We start from the raw sequence: 12,107 nt of genomic DNA on the forward strand, positions 1-12,107 counted from the left end.
GCTTCTGCCTTGGTGCCAATGATGGTCGTATGCGTGTTTGACGCCGTGCAGGTGAGCGCCACAATCAGGACTGCATACGACCGAGACACACAGGGCCAACACCCGGCATCATGGTGTGGGGAGCGATCTCCTACACTGGCCGTACACCACTGGTGATCGTCGAGGGGACACTGAATAGTGCACGGTACATCCAAACCGTCATCGAACCCATCGTTCTACCATTCCTAGACCGGCAAGGGAACTTGCTGTTCCAACAGGACAATGCACGTCTGCATGTATCCCGTGCCACCCAACGTGCTCTAGAAGGTGTAAGTCAACTACCCTGGCCAGCAAGATCTCCGGATCTGTCCCCCATTGAGCATGTTTGGGACTGGATGAAGCGTCGTCTCACGCGGTCTGCACGTCGAGCACGAACGCTGGTCCAACTGAGGAGACAGGTGGAAATGGCATGGCAAGCCGTTCCGCAGGACTACATCCAGCATCTCTACGATCGTTTCCATGGGAGAATAGCAGCCTGCATTGCTGCGAAAGGTGGATATACACTGTACTAGTGCCGACATTGTGCATGCTCTGTTGCCTGTGTCTATTTGCCTGTGGTTCTGTCAGTGTGATCATGTGGTGTATCTGACCCCAGGAATGTGTCAATAAAGTTTCCCCTTCCTGGGACAATGAATTCACGGTGTTCTTATTTCAATTTCCAGGAGTGTACGTAGAGTCAAGGAATCCTATGTACTCGGTTCGCTGGACAAACAGTTCAAACAAATCGTATTAATTTTATTACAAAAGGAAAAGATACAATACTTATCTTTTCAATTACACGGAAGTACCGCAAGCAAAGGGCGACATACAAAATAACCAGTCTTATTCAGCATAAAGAATCACAAGTCTGTGCTACATAGCCAGTACAAGTGAAGTAAGCAGCACTGACGCTTCTATTCACGTTCCTCGTCTTGAAGCTGCTATTCCACTGGGGCGTCGCCAGTCAGGCACGGCGTTTGTGTCTTCTTCACATAGGGGCCGCTGACGTTGTGTTGTCATCCTGGAGAGGGGTAGGTCGGCGTGCGATTGGCTGACGTCTTCTCGCAGCCGTCTCTTCTCTGTCGTTCGTGACTGGCGTTCCGGTGCTTGACTTTACGCCGTAACAATCGATTTTTTTCCGGAACAGTTATTTCCCAGCACAATGTACACTATGTGATCAAAAGTATCCGGACAGCTGGCTGAAAATAACTTAAAAGTTCGTGACCCCCCCCCCCACTCACCGGTAATGCTGGAATTCAATATGGTATTGGCCCACCCTTAGCCTTGATGACAGCTTCCATTGCCGCAGGCACACTTTAAATCAGGTGCTGGAAGGTTTCTTGGGGAATAGTAGCCCGTTCTTCACGGAGTGCTGCACTGAGGAGAAGTATCGGCGAGGCCTGACACGAAGTCGGCGTTCCAAAACATTCCAAAGGTGTTCTATAGGTTTCAGGTCAGGACTCTGTGCAGGCCAGTCCGTTACAGGGATGTTATTGTCGTGTAACCACTCCGCCACAGGCCGTGCATTATGAACAGGTGCTCTTCAACAGTGGGAAGAAAGGAGGTGCTTAAAACATCAATGTAGGCCTGTGATGTGATACTGCCAGCCGGCCGGAGTGGCCGAGCGGTTCTAGGCGCTACAGTCTGGAACCGCGCGACCGCTACGGTCGCAGGTTCGAATCCTGCTTCAGGCATGGATGTGTGTGGTGTCAAATGGTTCAAATGGCTCTGAGCACTATGGGACCTAACTTCTGAGGTCATCAGTCCCCTAGAACTTAGAACTACTTAAACCTAACTAACCTAAGGACATCACACATCCATGCCCGAGGCAGGATTCGAACCTCCGACCGTAGCGGGCGCGCGGTTCCAGACTGTAGCGCCTAGAACCGCTCGGCCACCACGGCCGGCTGTGGTGTCCTTAGGTTAGTTAGGTTTAAGTAGTTCTGAGTTCTAGGGGACTGATGACCACAGCAGTTAAGTTCCATAGTGCTCAGAGCCATGTGAACCATTGGACAGCGCCACGCAAAACAACAAGGAGTGCAAGCCCACCTCCGTGAAAAATACGACCACATCATAACACCACCGCCTCCGAATTTTACTGTTGGCATTTCACACGCTGGCAGATGACGTTCACCGGGCTTTCGCCATACCCACACCCTGCCATCAGATCGCCACATTGTGCACCGTGATTCGTCACTCCATCGTCCAATCGTCCAACGCTTACTCTCCTTGCACGAAGCGAGGCGTCGTTTGGCATTTACCGGCGTGATGTGTGGCTTACGAGCCACACATAGTGTGGAGGATACTGGCAGAGGTGGAAGGATCAGATGGACAGAAGAGTAGAGACGAATAGATGTAGAGAACGGTGATGTGCAGGAACACAGAGGGGAGGGAGGGGAGAGGAGGTGGTGGGCAGAGAGAGGGGGAGAAAGGGACTGATAGAGAGAGGGCTGGAGGAGACAGAGGGAGAGGGAGGGGAGGTAAGAGTACGTGGACTTATTGAAGACTGTGGAACACCAGGTACTGATCTAGTAGAAGACTACAAATTAGCATGTGAGACATATGAATTAGTAGGAAGAGCAAATATGGTGATTTGGATACTTACGAGGTGGTTGTATTTCTTCTGTTTACGATAATTATCGAAGCAGGCGAAACGAATTAAAAGTTGTGTTGCGGCTGGGACTCGAACCCGGATCTTCTTGCTTGCTAAGCAGAAATGCTAACCATTACACCACCGCAGTACGGTGGTCCACATTGCTACTCCAACTACCTAAGCCGAGTGCTCTCCCCAACAGCCGGCCTCGGTGGCCGTGCGGTTGTAGGCGCTCCAGTCCGGAGCCGCGCTGCTGCTGCGGTCGCAGGTTCGAATCCTGCCTCGGGCATGGGTGTGTGTGATGTCCTTAGGTTAGTTAGGTTTAAGTAGTTCTAAGTTCTAGGGAACTGATGACCACAGCAGTTGAGTCCCATAGTGCTCAGAGCCATTTGAACCATTTCTTCAATTCATTTTTCCCTTACGTATTGTCACTACTGCCAGGGTTCTCCGATGTGGGAAAGCACCCCAACGTTGGACGTAATGGGACGTCCTTGTGCCATTGGTGATATAGATCTTATGATTAAATTACGTGCTTGCCAATATCGGAGAGCCCTGGCAGTAGTGACAATATGTAAGCGAAAAATGAATTGAAGCTTGAGTTGGGGGAGGGCACCCAGGTAGTTCGTGCAGCATTGTTGACCATCGTACTGAGGTGATTTAATGGTTAGTATTTCTGCCTAAGAAGCAAGACGACCCGGGTTCGAGTCCCGGTCGCAACCTAAATTCATTTCGTCTGCTTCTATCATTATCGTAGATAATAAAAAGAGAAACATTTAATTATAAAACCTTATTTTTACATTTTCCTGTCAGTGTACGCATGATGTCCTTGCTCTTTTGTGTCATTTCTCCTCCACCTGTGACGCACTAATAGTAGTGAGACAGGACGTTTATTCTGGTGTGGGTTGACAAGAGAGCCAAACCGGTATACTAGAGGAAGCCGAAAGGCACGCGTTTTAGCTCACGCAGGCTGGCGTGAGGTCTGGAACAGGACAAGGAAATTAGACTTCAGCAAAAAACGTACGTTGCTGCTGGAATACTTAACTTTAATCCATAAATGGTGAACATCGCTCTTGATCGTACATTATTCATAATCTCAATAGTAACTGGCAATGGCGCCTTGCTAGGTCGTAGCAAATGACGTAGCTGAAGGCTATGCTAACTATCGTCTCGGCAAATGAGAGCGTATTTTGTCAGTGAACCATCGCTAGCAAAGTCGGCTGTACAACTGGGGCGAGTGCTAGGAAGTCTCTCTAGACCTGCCGTGTGGCGGCGCTCGGTCTGCAATCACTGATAGTGGCGACACGCGGGTCCGGCGTATACTAACGGACCGCGGCCGATTTAAAGGCTACCACCTAGCAAGTGTGGTGTCTGGCGGTGACACCACATATTCCTCAACGACCTTTATAACGATGTTCCATTGTTTTAATTTCCTGATGGAACTGTACATTCGTGTTCCTCTAACGTGTCAGCCAAATAGGCGACTGATGACCTCAGAAGTTAAGTCGCATAGTGCTCAGAGCCATTTGAACCCCAAAATATCCTGAAAATTGGATAGGTGTGACATTAGAAAATATAGTTTTAGGAACCCCCTTGCATCCTAACTATCTAAACGAATGTAGCGTATTTTCCACTGTTTCCCTGAAATCAGAGTGCTTATTCTGGCCGAGGAAACGATGCGATACATGTTTTACAGTTCTCCAGGCTTGGTATTCTATTTCTGTAATTGTACTTTCAATGTGCGCATTAGGCATCAAGTTACATATTGTATCAGGTCCAACAAACAGCGTGCTTTCAACTTTATAAGCAATATATTTGGGCACTGAGTACACAAGTACGGGAAATAGTTCCCTGCTTTATCCAAGTAGCGCTAATTAAGATCCCACAGTGTTTCTATGTACTGTATATTCAACCTCTCTGGGCACGGTATAGCTAGAACCCACGTAATTTCCTTTTCGTTTTCATCCTCTTTTATTTCGTGCATAGTAATTTGTAACGTAATGAGAATGAGTTACGAATGAATATACTAAATCATTATAAGATTTTAAAATTATTTTGCTTCTATGATATGCAAATGCGTGGGCTTGCGTTGTCGAAAGATGCTGTTATTAGGCGATGGAGCGGCTCTCTGTGAACAACGAGATGAAACAGATTGGCCGAGCAGTTAATAACAATTACCAGCGGAGAGCAGCGGCGGAACCATAGAGTAAATATCTCTGTAGTGAGCACTGCGTTCTGCGCATGTTGTCAACTTTAAACCAGAATTGTCACGTGTGTCCGGGACTTCGCTGTGCGTGTGTGCTTTCCTCAGAGTTTGAAGTTTATAACATCAAGAGTTTTTGTTATTTTTTCACCGTTTCTTGATAGTGTAATAGCGATAGTGAATTACTGTTGTTGCTACGGATGCAAAGAAAAATATGTGAAAGGAGGGATTGTAACTATTCATGGGTACTATGTTTAAAAATTTCGAGACGCACTATAATTAAGGCATGATTCTGTAGACATATTTTTGTACGACTTTATGACTATATAATAGATATTACGGCTCGTACAAAAGCTTACAAACAATCGCTTCCTCTCGTAAATTTGCTAGTGGAAGAGGAAAGGGAATGGTGAGTTGTTTCAGCAAATACTATCCTCCATGCATTTATGAGCGACTTGTCGATTATGTATGTAGATTTGAAAGACGGGAGACAGATAAATTCAATAGAGTGGGAGTCTGTAATTGTCTTCGTATAATAAGTGTGTCCAAACCTTTTTGTTTACTATAAAGTTACAGTAGGACAGCATGTCAAGTGTGTCTAGGACATGGAGAAGATTATGTGTGATTTGTATTTTAGTTTCCCGGGGGATGAACAACGAGTAAATATGTGGCCCCAGAAAAATAAGGAGTAATTTTGTCCCCACAAAATATTCCAAAGTATGTTCAAAACACTTTGAAGAGGAATGTTTAGACAGAGCAAAATTTGGACGAGTCTGGCTGAAGATAGACTCTATACCAACTATTTTTAATTTTCCACAGCACCTACTACCAATTTCTGCATTCAGCTTAAATACATTTTCTGCACAAATCAAATAAAAAACACAATAGCTTAGCTAATCAAATTGCACATTCATCTTCTTTGGTGTATTTTGCCTTCAATTTATTTTCTGCACCATTTGATTAAGAAGCGTAAAATATTAGTAAACATGTCCCCAAACTCTTTCATTTGTGTCACTTTCCACTTCCCTTAATGTTGTTATATGGGTTGACTGTTACATGACCAACTGTATTTGCTTTACAGTACATTTATTCTCCGATAGCCGTTTTTCCCCCTTCTTACTCAGTCTATTATTTATTTAATAAACTGGGAGTAAGTACGTAAAATGCGTTAAATAAACACTTCAAAGTGTCACCAGTAAGAAAAATTGTCCTTTAAGTCGCAAAAACAAGAAAATAAATACGCAGAAATAGCAGAAAAAAAGGACGAATTAGCAGGAATATAATCGCTAATGTGTGGAAAATTAGGTGTTTTTCGGACAGTTGCAAAAGTACTAGCGTACTGTCAAGTCGTTTTGAAAGATTGTCCCTGCAAAAATGTACGCCAGGCTCTGTAATACTGTAAAGTGCCGTATCATACCGAAAACTACCAAAAATCGAGTCCATCTGAACTGTGACACCTACCGCAAAGAAGCAGAATGCAGTATTACTTGCCCTTAAAAGTTACGTAGCTGGTTTATTCCCGGTATCAAATGGATACTGTTAAAATGTCTGCACAGCATATATAAATAATCCACGACACGTACGAAAAGAATCCGTCTGTACTAGGGATGTAGTGACATTCGAAATACACAGGGCGCTATACGGACAAACACACGACGTCCCGAGAACACGTGACCAGGCCGGCAATGTCTGTTGACAACACAAAATCTGTTCTGCGCATGTGAATTCTCACTCCAGAGATATTGACTCTATGGGCGGAACCAGAGAGAATAACTCTGGGAAGAGGAATTTCCGATTGAGCAAAAACAACGAGACTAATGCTCGTATCACAACGCTTCCTGCAAACGTGACGTTATTTCGGCGTCCCTCGCCATGTCGACCGCATGATCGGCTATCGACTTTGTGACAAGGAAGAACAAGAATAATATTCTCCTCAATTCACTCGCAGCAATTTAAGCTGTCTTCTTAGGTTCCTTCCTAACCACATACTCGGAAGTCGCCTCATATTTGAAAGAGAGCCAAATATTTGTGAGAAGAAAAATACAAATTTTACTGCAGCTCCTTTTAGTCGCAGCAATGAAAGCTGTAATCTTCGGTTTCTTCGTAACCACATACTCGGATGTCGCTAAATATTTATTTCATTTTCACGAGGGCATGCAGCTTCACTGTATGAATTTGTGGCACAACTTGACTAGAAGAAGGGATCGGTTGGTAGGACATGTTCTGAGGCATGGAGGGATCACCAGTTTAGTATTGGAGGGCAGCGTGGATGGTAAAAATCGTAGAGGGAGAGCAAGAGATGAATACACTAAGCAGATTCAGAAGGATGTAGGGTGCAGTAGGTACTGGGAGATGAAGAAGCTTGCACAGGATAGAGTAGCATGGAGAGCTGCATCAAACCAGTCTCAGGACTGAAGACCACAACAACAACATTATTTGATCCTTCGTTCTCAGATCAGAGTGAAGATAAATAGCGCCCAGTCTTGCAGAACATACTTTTATTACATTCATAAAAAATTAACAGGTTGTGTTAACTAAACTTTCTGGCAGATTAAAACTGTGTGCCCGACCGAGACTCGAACAGTTTTAATCTGCCAGGAAGTTTCATATGAGCGCACACTCCGCTGCAGAGTGAAAATCTCATTCTGGAAACATCCCCCAGGCTGTGCATAAGCCATGTCTCCGCAGTATCCTTTCTTTCAGGAGTGCTAGTTCTGCAAGGTTCGCAGGAGAGCTTCTGTAAAGTTTGGAATTAAAGCTGTGAGTACCGGGTGTGAGTCGTGCGTCGGTAGCTCAGATGGTAGAGCATTTGCCCGCGAAAGGCAAAGGTCCCTAGTTCGAGTCTCGGTCGGGCACACAGTTTTAATCTGCCACGAAGTTTCATATCAGCGCACACTCCGCTGCAGAGTGAAAATCTCATTCTAGATTGTGTTAATGATGCTTACATGAAAAAAAAAGAATTGCTGGTAACGGGATGCGAACCAACAACATTATATTGCTGATACCATGATGTTATTCATTATGCAGGCACTTAAACAAGCGATGTTTAATTCCGGTCTTGCTTATCATATTTTATTCTGAAGGCTTGTATCGTTGATGCGTTATTAAGTTACATGCATACAAATTATAAAACAAGCGTGTTTCATTCCTAATTTCAAAATTATTGACGATAATAACTAACTCCTGAGTGAATACTCTCATATGAAGGTATTAACCATCAATAAATCATTAAGCGACATTTCATTGTAGCAATAACTGGTATACTAAATCATTCCAAGAATGACGTGATCTCGTAAATCTCTGTTACGCGCGCATTAAATCTTGTGAGAGAGCCATATCAAACGCTGACTAAAGTCGATAGTCGCACAAGCTGTCGTCGATATTGTAAGAGTGGTCAAAAGGATGTCACGCTTGCGGGAACAGTTCTGGAACTAGCGTTACCCAATGATGGTCTTGTGGAAGTGTAGTAAAGGAAATTTTGTTGCTTTTCTCTAGAGCGTAAGTAGGCATTTAGAAGTATAAATATCTTTAAAAAGACTAAAAAAAAGCGTGGGGTGAAATCACAAAGATAACAGCAAAATTTAAAATGAGAAAATTCTATTCTACAGGGTTATTACAAATGATTGAAGCGACTTCACAGCTCTACAATAACTTTATTATTTGAGATATTTTCACAATGCTTTGCACACACATACAAAAACTCAAAACGTTTTTTTCTGGCATTCACAAATGTTCCGATATGTGCCCCTTTAGTGATTCGGCAGACATCAAGCCGATAATCAAGTTCCTCCCACACTCGGCGCAGCATGTCCCCATCAATGAGTTCGAAAGCATCGTTGATGCGAACTCGCAGTTCTGGCACGTTTCTTGGTAGAGGAGGTTTAAACACTGAATGTTTCACATAACCCCACAGAAAGAAATCGCATGGGGTTAACTCGGGAGAGCGTGGAGGCCATGACATGAATTGCTGATCATGATCTCCACCACGACCGATCCATCGGTTTTCCAATCTCCTGTTTAAGAAATGCCGAACATCTTGATGGAAGTGCGGTGTTGAAAGATGAAGTCGGCGCTGTCGGTCTCCAGTTGCGGCATGAGCCAATTTTCCGCGGGCTACGCGTGAATCTTGCCCGCACGCGTTCAACCGATTCTTCGCTCACTGCAGGCCGACCCGTTGATTTCCCCTTACAGAGGCGTCCAGATGCTTTAAACTGCGCATACCATCGCCGAATGGAGTTAGCAGTTAGTGGATCTTTGTTGAACTTCGTCCTGAAGTGTCGTTGCACTGTTATGACTGACTGATGTGAGTGCATTTCAAGCACGACATACGCTTTCTCGGCTCCTGTCGCCATTTTGTCTCACTGCGCTCTTGAGCGCTCTGACGGCAGAAACCTGAAGTGCGGCTTCAGCCGAACAAAACTTTATGAGTTTTTCTACGTATCTGTAGTGTGTCGTGACCATATGTCAATGAATGGAGCTACAGTGAATTTATGAAATCGCTTCAATCATTTGTAATAGCCCTGTATCTTTAAAAAGACTGAAAAAAAGCGTGGGATGGAATCACAAAGATAACGGCAAAATTTAAAATGCTGTATACATATCTGATCGTAAATGGCACAGCTTAGTGCAATGATGGCCTGTCTACTAATACTGAACAACATTTGTTTGAGATCTGAATTACTACAAAAACTGACTTTACTTGACGACACAACTGCACACCTGGTCGTCTGATTACTAAAGGGCACATGACTATGATCTGACAAAAATTCTGGAATATTTTAATTTATATAAATGACTGGATCCGGACTGGCAATGACTTAAGGAGAAATTGTACGTTTATAGTTGACTGATAAAAACAATTATATCCCGAAAATTTTTTGTCTTATTGATAAAGATCTACAATGTATTACACGGGAAAACTCAATATATTACAAATCTGGGTCAACTGGTGCTGACGAATCGTAAAAGAAAAGAGTGAAAGAAATTCATACTAACATCTCAGACAAGTGACTCAACTAAGCGCATGCCAATAAAAATAATAAAATTTACCTTACAATAGATGGTAGACTTAATTACACTGTAATGGCACTGTAATAGTCACAAACATATGGCTTATACGTTTGTGAATATTACAGCGCCATCTATCACAAAGCGAAAAAAGTGGTCTAACTAAAACATTCATATTTCTTTACGTACTACAGGAATATGTAATAAAAATGGGGGTTCCTATTTTTAAAAAAACGCAGTTGATATCCGTTTGACCTATGGCAGCGCCATCTAGCGGACCAACCATAACACCATCTGGTTTCCCCCTTCAAGCTAGAAAAGTTTCGTTTTTTGTAGTTTTTTCGTTTGACGCTTTTTTCGTGAGATATTTGGCCCGGTCACGGTCAGTGGACCACCCTGTATACAGCACAGGAGAGTCAGTCACTTTTGCGTTACGTTTCTAATAAAGTCTTGTTTACGACAATGGTACACTGTGGTTCGTTTTTGAATAGTTCTTCAGGAGGGAAGATGGATCACCGAATAAAAGAATACCAGAATCAAAAATGCTCCTCCGGCATCTCAAAAAGGCGAATATGTCCTGGGCAGAGTTAGGGCTGTAAAGGAGGAGAACTAGATTTTCGACTTACCTGGCTTCTTCAAATACACTTAAATCAAAACATCTTGACATATTCGCGCGCTTTTACTTGTTAGTAAACCCCCCAGGACAAATCCATCCCCAAGAATTTTATCTCCACTTCCCAGAAAATTTGTTTAGCTATTACAATTACGCTCCTCACCCATATGATATTATGCGTTGTTTACTATGGCTGGCGATTCTTTTGGATTTTGGGCAAAGAATCAGCGACTTCAGCCTATAAATCGCGAGATTCAGGTGTGCCAACACCTTGCACTTAAGAGAGCTTACTGCTCTGGATAAAGTACGATTAACTCGTGTAAAAGCGCGAACATGTCAGGATGTTTTGATTTAAATGTCTTCGAATCTGCCAGATTAGTCGAAAATCTAGTTCCCTTCTTTCACATCCCTAACTCTGCCCAGGACATATTCGACTTTCTTTGTGCTACAATAGGAACATTTTTGATTCTGGTGTCTAACTTTTACTGTACCATACTTTTTGACGGTAGACCGCTATAGCTTTGGCAACCGACGCAGATTTTTGTTGAATCGAGCGACGATTGATCCATTATAGATTTTTTTATTGTCTTTCGAAGTATGTTGCTTATATCGTGGCAACGGATACAGCATCCAGAAAGCAACGGAACGACCATTCATTGCGTGTATTTGTCTTACTTCTTAACAAACCTGAACCGATTTTCGCAATTTCGAAACATACAAATGGCGCACGTAAAAAAAAAGACAAAAAGCGCTGTTTTTGCACGTAAAATCCAAATGAAGCTTTTGAAAGTGAGTTTTCAATTTTATCGTAACGATGCAGTTTTTTTATTAAGCAGTTTAAACAGTCTTCGCGCATTCAGATGACATAAGAATGAATATTATGTGCTCGACTTCAAACCATCGTATCTTGGCAACGGATAAACATTATTACATAAAAACGCGGTTTTGAGTACAAGTTTAAACTATAGAAGTGGGGCGCCTTAAAATCTGCCAGAAAAAGGTGTTTTTTGGACATCTTGCTTGTAAAATTTGAACTTTGCATATACAAGTGGCGCCAGAAGCTTAGCATTGATTTCAGCCCAACTGAGTTTTTTGCAAAAGGAATTAATTCATTCGCAAAATTTGCCTGGGCCCCAGATCCAGTTCGTCGTTGAAACCTTACTTAATATACCGTAAGATAGCCACAGTTAGACGCGTGTTCGAATGCCTGTATAAATGGCCGCTGCTCCGAACTGAACCAAAAACACTTTACCCCACGTTCGTAGCTCAAACAGGAACCTAGCACCAAGACCACCCCAGCGACCATCTGGAACATATTTGTTATAACGCTTCCGGTCTGTAACGATAGCGTGCCATTTAAGAAAGTCGAAATGCTGTTCACATATTGATAGCGAACAACCAGTTGGTTGATGTTATTGTCCAAGGACTGGTTTGATGCAACTCTCCATGCTACTCTATCCTGTTTAAACCTCCTCATCTCCAAGTAACTACTGCAACCTACAGTCTTCTGAATCTGCTTAGTGTATTCATTTCTTGATCTCCTTCCCTCTTCCCTACAGTACTAAATTGGTAATCCCTTGATGCCTCAGAATGTGTCCTACCACCTGATCCCTTCTTCCAGTCAAGTTGTGCCACAAACTCCTCTTCTCCCCAATTCCATTCAATACTTCCTCATT

At 43.3% G+C, this 12,107-nt stretch overlaps 1 protein-coding gene across 1 annotated transcript in view; it reads left to right on the top strand.

The window, feature by feature from the left end:
- LOC126109449 (C3 and PZP-like alpha-2-macroglobulin domain-containing protein 8) overlaps positions 1–12,107 on the top strand; it is a 968,006-nt gene that overhangs the window by 309,209 nt on the left and 646,690 nt on the right. The gene's annotated exons all lie outside the window — the stretch shown is intronic.

This window comes from Schistocerca cancellata, chromosome 12, assembly GCF_023864275.1.
Source record: "Schistocerca cancellata isolate TAMUIC-IGC-003103 chromosome 12, iqSchCanc2.1, whole genome shotgun sequence".
In the NCBI taxonomy this organism is placed as follows: domain Eukaryota; kingdom Metazoa; phylum Arthropoda; class Insecta; order Orthoptera; family Acrididae; genus Schistocerca; species Schistocerca cancellata.